At 51.0% G+C, this 12850-nt stretch overlaps 1 protein-coding gene across 1 annotated transcript in view; it reads left to right on the forward strand.

Moving 5' to 3' along the window:
- Positions 1-12641, forward strand: part of WDR59 (WD repeat domain 59) — a 107598-nt gene extending 94957 nt beyond the window's left edge. The window contains exons 26-27 of the transcript XR_010592640.1: positions 2216-2436; positions 10672-12641. The gene's annotated coding sequence lies outside the window, so the exon portion shown is untranslated. The remainder of the gene's footprint in view (positions 1-2215; positions 2437-10671) is intronic.
- Positions 12642-12850: the final 209 nt, after the last annotated feature.

Consider the following 12850-nt stretch of genomic DNA (forward strand, 5'->3'; position numbering starts at 1 on the left):
TGGAAATCAAGGCCATTTAAATCACTATGTTAATCAGCTTTTCTATTTGTACTTCAGTTATTTTCTAAAGAGAGGTGCTTTCTCATTGGTTGACATAACCATTACAACGTCTGGATTTTACAATTAAATAAAGCTTTCCACTGGCTTTGGTACATTTTTTTGGTACCTAGGAGGGCTCAGTATAACTATACACATTTATTTAAGCAATGATCTAGATTAATATTTTCACATTCTTATTGTACATCTTTAGCATGTTAGAAAATGGTGAATGAGATATTGCTTATTTACTAGATAATCAGCTGTTTGGTCATAGATTGTGTCAAGCTGCATTAGGATGGCAACTGGAATTTAATGAAACCCACAAAACAGGATATAGCATTTAACCAAAACAACCTTAAATGTGTTGGGTACATAAAGCTCTCTTATCAAAACGTGGTCAGTTTTACACCTAAATAATTGACTAAACAGAGGGATTAACTGAAGTCAGTGAATTTCAGTTGTTTGCAGTGTTGTAGCCATGTTGGTCCCAGGATATGAGAGAGAGAGAAGAAGGTATGTGAGACAGTATCTTTTATTGGTCCAATTTGTGTTGGTGGAAGGTACATGCTTTCGAGCTACACAGAGCTCAGATTGGTCCAATAAAAGATGATCCCTCACCTACCTTGGCTCTTGGATTATTTCAGTTCAGCCTGGGACAATTTTCAAATATGCTTATGTGAAAGTGACTGGAGCTTAAGTTCCTAGTCTTGTCAAGTTTCTTGAAAAGGAGATGGTCTCTTGACTTTCTTACCATTGTGCCATATTTATAAAACTGGGCCTTAATAGTTACCCCCATCACCACCCTGGATTTGTTCTTTATTCAGAAAAGCAGCCTTTAACTCCCATGTTTTTGAGAGAGGCTCATGGATTCAGCATATTTCTTTTTTAGTTAAATGTTTTCCAGGGTTGTAATAAGTTTAGGCTTTAACATGTTTTGTTATTAAATTCAGATTTCATTTGAAACAGGTTTATTTTTAAAAAGAAAAAAACGTACTTAAATAACTCAAAAAAATCCCCCGAAAATCAGAAAAATCATCAGTCTGTATCCACCTGGCTTGTTGTTTCAAAGGACCGTTCCTAGCGGGCCGTGCGTGGGACGCTGGCCGCCCTGCTGGCCTTCAGTAGGATGCTCTTGCTTTGGCTTGGGGAGTCTGAGGAGCTCTTTCCTCCGCTGGGAGGAGCTCAGTGTTGTACAGCATGGTCCGCAGTCGAGGTGCTTGAGGGAGCTGTGGGGGATGACTGCACTGCTTGTTCCTAATCTCGTGCCATAAATGGCCCTGCCTGGAGCAGATCCTTGACCCGCGGAGCTATCTGAGATAGGACAGGAGCAGCAGGTGGTGGTGATGCGGGGTGCTGGGGGGCTGAAGGTGAAGGCAGTAAGATCATGTGGACACCAAGGTGACTGGTTCATATGGGTCCTTGGTGTTCCTATGTCCTGGAGAGGCTGGTCCCAGCTGCTCAGAGTTTTTTCTGTTGGGGGTTTATGGGGAAGCGAGACTGTTTTTGGTAGCAAAGAGAAGAAACTGGGTATTAGGGGGAGGGATAGCTCAGTGGTTTGAGCATTGGCCTGCTAAACCCAGGGTTGTGAGTTCAATCCTTGAGGGGGCCATTTAGGGATCTGGGGTAAAAATCTGTCTGGGAATTGGTCCTGTTTTGAGCAGGGGGTTGGACTAGATGACCTCCTGAGGTCCCGTCCAAGCCTGGTATTCTCTGAGGGACCTAGCATGGGAGCCCCTAGATTAGGTGCTTGGAATAGAGCCTTCCAAATTATAGGGCTCAGGCTGCACACGGCTCTTACTTTGGTTTTGTCTACACTAGGGCAGTTTGTGGGGCCTACCAGAGGAATTGCTCCACCAGAGGAATTGCTGGACAACAATGGAAGCTGTAGTGTAGACAATGCCCAGGGTTAGACAACATGCTGGTGAAACTGTCTGAGCCCCATTGCAATTTTCCATTCTCCTTCCTCCCCAGCAACTAGCCCTCTGTTAAGGTCACCTTTTTTACACCTATCTGTGGGGTTTTGTCACTTGCCCCTTCACCTTGTAATGCCCTCCTCACTTTGGCTTGTTAAGATCCCATGTTTCCTGGGCACGCTTGGCAGCCGCCCATGCTCTGAGATTCCTGCAGGGTGCTGTGCAGACAGGCTGTTTCTCATTTGGGCTGTCGTTGTCTGCAGGCGCACACAGCAGGGAGATTCAGGAACAGAGCCCAACGCACGCCCTCTCAAGAGAGCAGAGAGCAGGATGCGAGCCTCCGAAATACAAGATCCTCCTGCAACGTTAGCTGCAGCGTTGGCTTCGGAGGACAGTTCCCCCTGGCCTGGGCGCGAGGCACCAAGTACCTGTTGCTCACTGGGGCTGAGTGCAGAAGCAGGGTTGACAAATGGACTCTTTCCAGGTAAGCTGGCCCGTGCTATGTGGGGTCTGCACTGAAGGGAAGCTGACTCATTGGAATTACTGTCCCGTTAAAAGGCATCTGGGACTGTGGCCAGCAGCATCCAGTAATGCTAATAAACCTCGTTAGTTTCTGTTGGAGATGACTGTTGCATTCCTTCTGAAGGGCACAGAGTGGCCCAGGGGGTTAATACGTCAGCTGCAGACTCTGATCCTGGTGTATCTTGGACCACGAGTGCAGGTGAGATTCGGGCCCAGTCCAGTCCCTAGCAGTCACCCACCTGTCTCTCCGAACCACCTTGCCTGCTTGGCCCTGTGGCTTTACAGCAGCGGACACTAGCCAGCACAGGGCATTCCGTGTGTGTCTGTGTGGGGGTGGGGTGTATGTTCTTCTGGGGGCTTTGCTGAGGGGCACAAGGACAGGGAATTTCTAGATAGTGTTAGTGCATCCATGGTACATGCCAATACCCTGAGCTCTTCTGTGCAGACTGGGTACCAGCATAAACCTCATGAGCGCGGGGTCAAGTTACTGCCTTAGAAACCAGCCTCTCCCGGGAGGGGAGCCCAGGGCTCAGCCTTGCCTCTGCCCAGAATGAAAGCTTTCCGGCTCTGTCAGGCGCAGAGTGCGTACTAGCCAAAGTCCGACCCAAGGCCCGGCTAGCCCAGTGGTCAGCTCCAGCTGCTTCAGAGGGAGGTACAAGAACCCCACAGGACCAGTTCCAGGATGACCTGCCCCTCAATGGCCAGAGTTTGGCTTGTGCCCTGCAGCAGGGCGCTTTAGAGTCCTTGTGTAATCCTTGAGTTTCTCCAGTCCTTCTCCCTGGAGCTGGATATGCCCCGGAACCAAGTGGGAATCCACTGTAATATTTTTATGATGCTGGTGTGTGCCTCAGTTTCCCTCTGCACTTTGCATGGCTGCCTAGTGGAGGGAAAGGTATTGAGTCTGCTCTTGGGGCAGCACAGGACATGAGGGGTGGGTGTCCCCTTGCTGTCTGGGCCGCAGCCAATAGGACGAGTAAGGAACTGTCAGAAACTTGCTGTATCGATGCAGACCCCTGAAGAGACAATAGAAAGCCCCAGTGCCCCAAACCATTGACACCTTGGAAACAACGACTGAGGCTGAGCAGAGAGCAGCTCAAGAACAAAGGACTTCTGGAGGAAGCTGTCTCTGTCTCCTGAGACTCCTTCCAGCTCAGAGCAACAGAGCCGAAGCTGCAATCCCACTGTGCTGGCTTGGCCCTAATGGACTGTGCTAGCCCAAGGCCTTCCCGGCCTGTGTCCCCTGCTGTGCTTGGGGTCACTGCAAATACTTTCCTGGCTGTGTCAGTCCCTGAACAGCAAACGTGTCTCTGCTCCGGACCTGACTCGCAGGGCAGAGCTCGGGGTATGAAGCAGGAGGGCCAGAGGCTCAGGCTAGGAGACGGAGGAAGAGTGGGGCTCCTGGGGGGGGGAGGAGTCTGGCACACTGCAGGGGCCCCTCCAAGGGACCCTGGGGCATAGCACTGATTGAGGGGATCCAGGGCGGTTTGAATCCTGTGTGCTCTTTGATTCAAAGTGTTGGGCTCCCAGTCTGTTGGGCTGGGCCTGCAGCAACTTGCAATGTACCGAGCCCCGCCCCCAAAGAGCAATGCGGCAGTGACCCCTCTACCTGGCCAAGGAACATCATGGCCAGAATCCAGCTGGAGCCCTGGCCAGAGGGCTGGGTTGGTATCCTTGGGGCACCCAGAACTGTGATCTCCCATATAGCATCATTCTAGGGACCTGCCAGCAGCTGAGGATAGCTGTACTTGTCCGGGTAGGATCCCACACCTGCCTGATCCTGGGGGGTGTCTTGGAACCCCACAAAGGAAGGTGGCAGGGAGTTGGGGGGGTGTAGGAATTCCCTTCCTGATCCTACATCTGGCAGTCACCTCAGCCCTGAGCATATGAATTTCCAGCATGCTGTGTCCACTTCCCTTTGGCCCCTGAGCCTTTGGGCCTTGTCCTTTTCTCCTGCTATCCCATAGTGTGGCTTATGCTGGCACCTCCTATGGGGAATCCCAATGTGTACATGCCTGCCTGGGGGGGGGCAGCCATGCCACATGTGGGAGGTCAGTGTTTGATTAACAGCTGTGGAGAGCACTCTGTTCAAATAGCTCCAGCGCCACATCCACCCTGCAGGACATGCCCCCCTGGGAGCTTTACTCCAGGCTCTGCCAGAGCTTGGCTTAGTTAGCAGCTCTTCTCTGTGAGGTCAGGGCCCCAACGCCAGAGGCAGGCCCTGGTGGAAGAGTACGCCAGAGGCAGACAGCTGGCGGGGGAAAGGGAAACTGGGTTGGTACCATCAGGCTCTCATCATGACCATGTTATTTACAAGACTCTTCATGCAGCCTATTGGCCTTCCCACTCCTGCCCCTACATGTTCGCTGGGTACCAGGGATTTCCCCACCCAGCCTCCTCAGTCACTTGTTCACATACGACTGCCAGCTGTTCCTACGTCACTCTGCCCATGACCCGGCTCTGCCCCATCTGGCTGCTGATCTCAAAGCTCTTTATGACCTTCACGAATTTGCCTTTGCACCCCCTTACAAGTCTTTCAATTTTGTTCCATATTTACACATGGGGAAACTGAGGCATGGTATGAGTAAGGCTGGGATTTTCAAAGGAGTCCAAAGGAGTTGGGCACCTAATTCCCTTAGGCTTTTTTGAAAATCTCTGCCTGGGTGGCTTGCCCAAGATTGCAGTCAGTGACAGAGCCAGGGCTCTGGGCCAGAGTTTGTTCAAATGAGTGCATGGTCAGTGTGTGTGCACGGGTCCTGGGTCCAGTGGGCACAAATCAAACTCGGCACGTGCACCTTCCTTTGCAGTAACCAAGAGGGCAGCCGAGTTTGGTCGCTGTGAGAGTAGTGGAGTGAGCGAAAAGCTGGGACATGCAGTGAGTTACCTGCTGCAGCAACTGAACGGGCACGTCTCTGCCAGCCCTCGTGTGGGCATCTCCCTAGGCCACTGTGTGGTGTCATCCTGCTGCTCGGGAGCCAGGGCTTTGTAGGGCAGGACTGAGGGGGAATGGCTGGGCTGGGATAACCAAGGAGCCTGCAGGGCTGGCGAGCAGTGGAGGGGGAGAACAGGGATGGAATAGCCCCTCAGGGGGAGCAGAGCTGGAATGGCTGCAGGGGGCAGAGCTGTGGGTGGGGAACAGGGTTGGAATAGCTAGGGGACTGCAGGGCAGGAGCAGGGGGCATTGGCAGAGCTGGGGGGGAAATCAGGGCTGGGGATTGCAGCGGAGTATGGGGGGCGAATTAGGGGAGCGCTTGCGCAGCTGTGGGCATTGGTGGAAACTAGCCCTTCTCCCTGCACTAGGTCAGTGTAATTAGGCTGTGGGTTAGACAGGGTCACCAGCTAACGAGCGTTCAGCACTCCTCTGCCTCCCGCCTGTGTCCCATCCATGCAGTTTAGCTGCTGCTCCGTGCCCGCACCAGGTGAACGTCCGCTGCGCGGTAAGCACAGGCCAAGCCCACAGCATAGCAGTGTCCCCTTTATTTGCAGGGGTAATCGGTGGGAGGGAGCAGCAGCATCAGTTTGCCCTTTTAGCCCCAGGCCCAGAGCCCTGCGCTCCTTCTGCACTGGCCGCCCTTGGGCTCTCGGAGAAGAGACCCTGCCTCACGGAAGGAATGCAAGGCCTTGTTTTATAAGTCACTAGTGGAGCAGCCACAGGCAGGGCAGGGCCATGGGTCAGTGTAGGGAAGCTGAGATGGCTCTGGGGGGAGGACTCCTGCTAACCCAAGGCCAGAATCCAGCCACGCTGGGGGAATTGTGCTCTGGTGACAAAGCTACGGGCCTGGGGCTCCCAGGCTGCAGGCGATGGGAGTGATTCAGCAATGCCTGCCCAGCACCAGCCGGTGATGCCAAATCAAGAACATCTTCCAGGGTGGGGGAGGATCCCAGCTTGGGGATCGTGGGGGAATTCCATTTTGAGAGGGATGTCCCTGTGCCAGCATGGCAGTGGGGGGCGGGCGATGCCTGGGGAGACCCCATTCTGCCAGAGAGTGGCCATGGGGCAGGGTGACTGGCCCAAGGAAGGACACACCCTGTGGCTGCGCCAGCTGGAGAGCCCCATGTCTATAGCTAAGTGGGGCCCTTGCTGGGCATGTCATTGCTCTGCTGCTGCCAGGCTCCCAAGGGGGACATGGCTACGCCAACCCCTGTGTCTGGGGGCTGGGTCACCCCCATCTAGAACTGGCCCTGCCCCTGGGGAGGGTCATTGCAGCCAGCTAGAGGCCAGATCCCCCCAGTCCCTGATCTGGATTGGCAACACTGCGAGGCTGCAGCCCCAGGAATGGGACTATGGGAGTGCCAGGGGTTCTGTGGGACAGGGGTTCCTCTCCTCCAGGCCAGTGCAGAGACGTTCAGGTTGTCCTGTCGACTGGCTCCTTTCCCTCAGCCCACGCAGGGTGGGCTGCAGCTGCGCCGTCTCTGAAAGCAACGCAGGCAGGGGTTAGCCCAGCCCCGGGACTGCTGGGATGCCGTGGAGACGCTGGCGGAGCGGCTTCTGCTGAGAGGGGGAGAGGACAGTAGGGTCAGATGTACGCCATCCCCTCTGGGGCAGACCCCTGTGCTGCCAGCCTGCTGCTACCCAGCCTCTCCACACTTGCCCCCTTATGGTCTCTCTCCTGCACTCTCACAATCCCCTTTGCCCGCCTGCTGGGCTAGAAGAGGTGCCCCAAAATGCACCGGCCAGCTCACTAAGGGTCCTGCCAGGCGGGGCTGGCTCCAGGGCAAGGCTCCAGAGCAGCTGGGAGAGCCCCAGAGGGGTGCTCTTGTGGGCACCCATCTGTCCCACTCCAGGTACCCTGCCTACTTGGGGTTTGGCTCCAGGCAGGGGAAAGGCCTGGGCTGCAGCCTGCTCACAGCTGTTCTGGTGTCAACCCCCCAGGGTCCATGCAGTGACTGCCGCTGCGCACTCTGGGTCAGAGCAGAATCCAGCCCGAATGCACAATCCATGGCACCGCCAATGCTGTGCCCGAGAGGTATTTGCACCACATCACTCCCTGCTGTCCTGGCTCAGTTAGTGCAGAGTGAGGGCTGTTAACTGGCCCCTTCGCCTGCCATGCAGGGGCGGAGAACTTGCTGCTGCCAGGATCCACAGTGCCCCACAATCACCCTTCCTGCTTACCTCGGAGTGGGGGGGAGCTGGGCATCTTTAGCGTCCCGCAGTCTCAGCTGCCTCAAGACCCGGATGAGCTGGCTGATCTGGCGCAGGGTCATCTCCGGGGCCGGGCATGCCAGCCGCTGGCGCTGGCTGATCAAACACGGGGGGTTGGCAAAGAGAGAGAAGTAGCTGTTCCTTCCCAGCAGCTGCACTGCTTGCTTGTTCCCAGAGCAGGAGGCATACTGCAGGCAAGAGGAGGAGAGACCTCGGGTCAGCGCCAGCCTGCTGCCAGCTATGCCACCTGGGGTCCGTGCCAGCCTGCTGCCAGCTATGCCACCTGAGGTCCATGCCAGCCTGCTGCCAGCTATGCCACCTGGGGTCCGTGCCAGCCTGCTGCCAGCTATGCTAGCGGGGCTGCATCTGCCAGTGCTGGGGCAAGGAGCAGCACTGTGCCATGGTGCAGTGTGGCCAGGCCAAGACACTCCCAACTCCATCCCCCCAGCGCTCTGTGGAGGATGTCCTGAGCACTGGGGTTAGGCTCCTGGGGTTATATTTCCCCTTGGGGACCTCGGGGTATGTCCCTGCTCTGTGCTTTGGTTCCCCCAGCCATGAAGTGGGGATGATGCCATGGTGGGGGAAGTTGATTTAGCTCATGAGTGTCTGGGCTGTGGTTTGCCTTCCTGTGGTGCAAGGCACGGGGGGCAGGGAACGTGCTGCTGTTTGGGAAATCGCCCATTGCAGGCGCAAGCAGCCAGATTCCCCAGTTTGCAAGGGTGGTCGTGGGCCCCAGTGAATGCTCCTTCAAAGGCCAAGCTTACACCAGTGCAGGTGGAGTTGAGCTAGTGGGAGTGCCAGCTGGGATATAGCCCAGCGTTCGTACCTCGGGTTATACCTAGGCCGATGGGCCAGGGCGTGGCTTGCCAGGTGAGAAGCTGTGTGAACAGCCCCTTCCAGCTGCTGGAACATCGGTTCAGGCTTAAGCAAGTTGAATGAAAAGCATTAACACCAAGCAGCCGTGTGCCTGCATCCTGGACCGTTACCGGACCCAAGTGAATTGTTCCCAGTGGTCTCCTGCTTGGGGTGGCTGGCCCTGCTGTTGGCACCTGGGGCTGCCATTCCCTCTCCACACCCTGGTCAGGGTAGCTGTGCACAGCTCTGTAGTGCAACCCGCAGCCTTCGTGATGCCTGTCATCAGAGGAGGGGTACAAGTTAGTTCTTTTGGTTTTGGGGGGGGGGGAGGGGAGTTACATAACAAGGGAGATGGAGCAGCGTGTGCAGGGAGAAAGGCACAACACTGGAGTCAAAGCAGGAGACTGGGAAGAAGGAACAATATTCTTCAGAGCTCAGCCTCTAGTACTGGTTTCATCACCTGGGACTGGGCAGAAAAACCCTGCCATGGCTGCAGGTCATAAAAAAGACCCTTGTTAGGAATATTTTCAAGAAATGCCAGTACACCTGGGTCAAAAAGGAACACATGGCCAATGCAAACAGGGCATCCAAGAGTTCCAAGGCCTGGTGGCCAGAATGAAACAACATTCTGAACAATGCACCTCCGAAGGCAATGACTTCACAGATGGTGATGTGGGCATGTCTGAATAATCTGGCGCAGCTTGTTAGTAATCTTATTTTGGCACTATTCTTACAGACGGCCCACCATGGCTTTCCACGCAAGTAAATGATCACTTCACTGATTGGCGTCAATTTGTGGTTTGGGAGGATTGCTCATGAATTTTGAACTGTTTCTGTACAAAATATAATTGGCAGGCTAGTTTGCTGTGGGAGTACAGGAACTCCTCACTTAAAGTCATCCCAGTTAACGTTGTTTCGATGTTAAGTTGCTGATCAATTAGGGACCATGTTCATCTAAAGTTGTGAAATGCTCCCTTCTAACGTCGTTTGGCAGCCTCCTGTTTTGTCGTTTGGCAGCCGCCTGTTTTGTCCACTGCTTGCAGGAAGAGCAGCCCATTGCAGCTAGCTGGTGGGTGGTTGGAACCAGGTGGACAAACAGCCCCCCATCAGCTCCCCACTCCCCTAAGTTCCCTGTGTAGCAGCTGTCCCTCCCCCCACTGCCATGTGCTGCTCCTCCCCTCTGCCTTGGAGCTGCTCCCAGAGACTCCTGCTTGCTGTACGGGGAGAGGGGGGGAAAAGGGGCTAATGTCAGGGTGTCTCCCCCCTGCTCCTGCACCCTGCTTACCCCTATCTTCCATAGAGCAGGGGGGACACACGATGGAGGAAGGGAGCTTCTAGGCAGTAGCTGCGATCTCAGGTCTCAGCAAGCTGATTTAATTAACAAGGCAGTGTACTTAAGCCTGGGGTCAGCTACTTAAAGAGGAAATGCACATTTTTTCTCTCACACACAGGGAGTGTGTCTCTGTCTGCCCTCCCTCCTTTCCTGCTGCCTGTAGAGTGTTGTGAGAGTTAACCCTTGAGGGCTCAGTCAATTGCTAGTTCATTTAGCAGTAAGGCATTCCCTGCGAAATATCCCACCCTCTGACTCCTCCACTCAACCAAGCTTCAGAATCATCATCACTGTGTACCAGTATTCAATTGTTTGTTGAAAACTTATACTGCGTGTGTGTATTCATTATATAGTATTTTGTCTGGTGAAAAAAATTTCCCTGGAACCTAACCCCCTCATTTACATTAATTCTTATAGGGAAATTGGATTCGCTTAACATCGTTTCGCTTAAAGTCGCATTTTTCAGGAACATAACTACAACGTTAAGTGAGGAGTTCCTGTATTTATCCATTACATTTTTACTCTTCCTGCTGGACTTCTGAAATTATTTTTTATTGCTTAATATAATCAGATCTCCTACATGTAGATTTCCAATTTAAAAGTAAAGCTTTATTAGGCATTTATGAATTTTAACATTTAAAAAAAATCAAGCTGTTTGGTATATTGCTAGTGACAAGGTTTTAAATAGTTGTAGATAACCCTTACGATGTATTAATTATTTTCCTCTAAAACTGGGTTTAGAATAAATTATATTATTTAAACAGTGGAAGAATAGAAGGGATCTCTCATCAGTTTTATAATCTCATTATTTTCAAGCAGCGCACTGAGTAATACTCAGTGAGAGAATGACTTTTTTTACTATTTTGTTTCAGTGGCCAGCTTAGACATAAGGATCCATGAACATCCATCATCTGCAATTCCTACAACTTCAGAGTGATCGGCTGGTCCCACCCGCAGTGCTGCAACTAAACATACGTCAGATGGTAAATTACCTGGATAATAAAAAGACTTTCTTCATCATCCAATAAAACCAGGGATGAGTTTGTAATGCGAACCAACCAATTCCAGCTAGACTCACAGATGAAAAGATTGCTCGGTTCATTTAAACAACTAATTCTCCCTTTTGTCTTGTTCAGAGCAAACATTTCATGGACATGGTTCTCATTATAACCAGACTACACTCCACCCAGCAGAGCAGACATTGCTGGGAGGTTGCTGGTATAATATATGAGAAGGAAATTAAACAATGTGCAAAAAACATTGACAGAAAATTCATTAATTTGAGTCTTGATGGGTGGAGCAATGTACACAGTGATCCAGTAATATGTGCTGGTGTGACAACAGAAGATGGGGTTGTATCTTACAAAAACAATTGATATATCAGGAAATGCCCATATAGCAGAATACTTAAAAGAAGTAGCAGTAAAAACTCTAATAGGGTATGAACAAAAATTCAAGTGTCAGCTGTGTAACTTTGTCACAGTATTGCAAATGGAGCAAAGAAGAGAAGAAATCTAGAAGAAGATAATGAAGGGCATCTGAAACTTATAACATGGGCACTGGGCTCATTTGACATACGTTTTAGCCCAAGACTTAAGTACAGCTCCAAGAATAAAGGAAAATGTTGTTGAAATTGCAAAATCCATCTAACAACCACTTTGCTTCAGCTTCCCTGAAGAGAGCCGGAGGGTCCAAACCAATTCTCCCCCACGATGAACGATGGCATCTTCGGAGCTGTTTATTAAGAATTGGCCTATGCTGATGACAATTTTTGAAGAAACAATTGCAGCCAAAATAGACAACATCGGACTAAAGAGAAATGTAGACGACATGCTAAATATCCTGAGCCCTAGTTCCATAGCCTCGGACAAACTGCAGACGGACCACTGCTGCTTGGCTTATGCCCTTGAAATTCGGAAGGTGCTTCAAGAGAACTTGAAGAAAGAAAGACCCACCAACAAAGTCAAATTGCAGGCAGTAAAGAAGCAGATGGATCAAGCACTTTCTCCACCTCATTTTCTTGCCAATATTCTAGATGCCTAACTGCTGAAGAAGATGCTGCTATGAAATGGACATCTAATAATCACCTGTCAATCAGGCCATCAGTAAATTTCAGGGTGGGGAAGGATCAGTCAAGTAGTACATGTTTGCTGATAAGAACATAGGCAGGGCCATACTGAATCAGACCAATGGTCCATCTAGCCCAGTATCCTGTCTTGTGACAGTGGCTGGCGCCAGATGCTTCAGAGGGAATGTACAGAACAGGGCAATTATTGAGTGAGCCATCTGCTGTCATCCACTTCCAGCTTCTGGCAGGCTGGTGATGCTCTAAAGAAAGTTAGTGGTGGAAGGCACTAGCTGGAGCCAGAGCTTGTTGAAGGGCTAAACCATCTTTTGACAGCAATAGCTTCTTCTTCAGGCACAGAAAGAATATTTTCTTCATTTGAATTAATTCAGTTAAAGCTAAGAAATTGGTTGGCAGTTGAAAAAGTTGGGGATCTCGTCTTTCTCTTCCAGTCATGGAATAAAAACAAAGAGGGAAGGGATGAGATCTACTAGTTTTAAAAGTTTGAAGGACAGCCTGAGTAATGTAGGAGACTATTGTCTCATTTTCAAGAGATTTAGGCAGGGTGGGAACTTAAGCTCCAGTCACTTTCACTTAGGCATATCTAAAAATGTTCCCAGGCTGACCTGAAATAATCAGTTTAAATCTCTGACTACAGTTAAATGCTCTGTTTAATAAATCATTTAGTTGTAAATGTGAAACGTGTTTTGGTCAGAGAAGTTTACGTATCTCAAACATTTTAGGTTGTTTTGTTTAATAAAAACATATTGTATATGCTGTTTTGTGTGTTTAATTAAATTCCAGTTACCATTCTAATGCAGCTTCACACAAATCATGAGCAAAACGTTCTTTAGTGAGTAAATAAGGAATATCTCATTTGTCATTTCCTAGCATACCAAGAATGTTCAGTTAATGAAAATCGGAAAATATTAAGCTATATAATTGCTTAAATAAATGTGTACAGTTATAGTGCACCCTCCTAGCTA

This window comes from Chrysemys picta, chromosome 14, assembly GCF_011386835.1.
Source record: "Chrysemys picta bellii isolate R12L10 chromosome 14, ASM1138683v2, whole genome shotgun sequence".
Taxonomy (NCBI): Eukaryota; Metazoa; Chordata; order Testudines; family Emydidae; genus Chrysemys; species Chrysemys picta.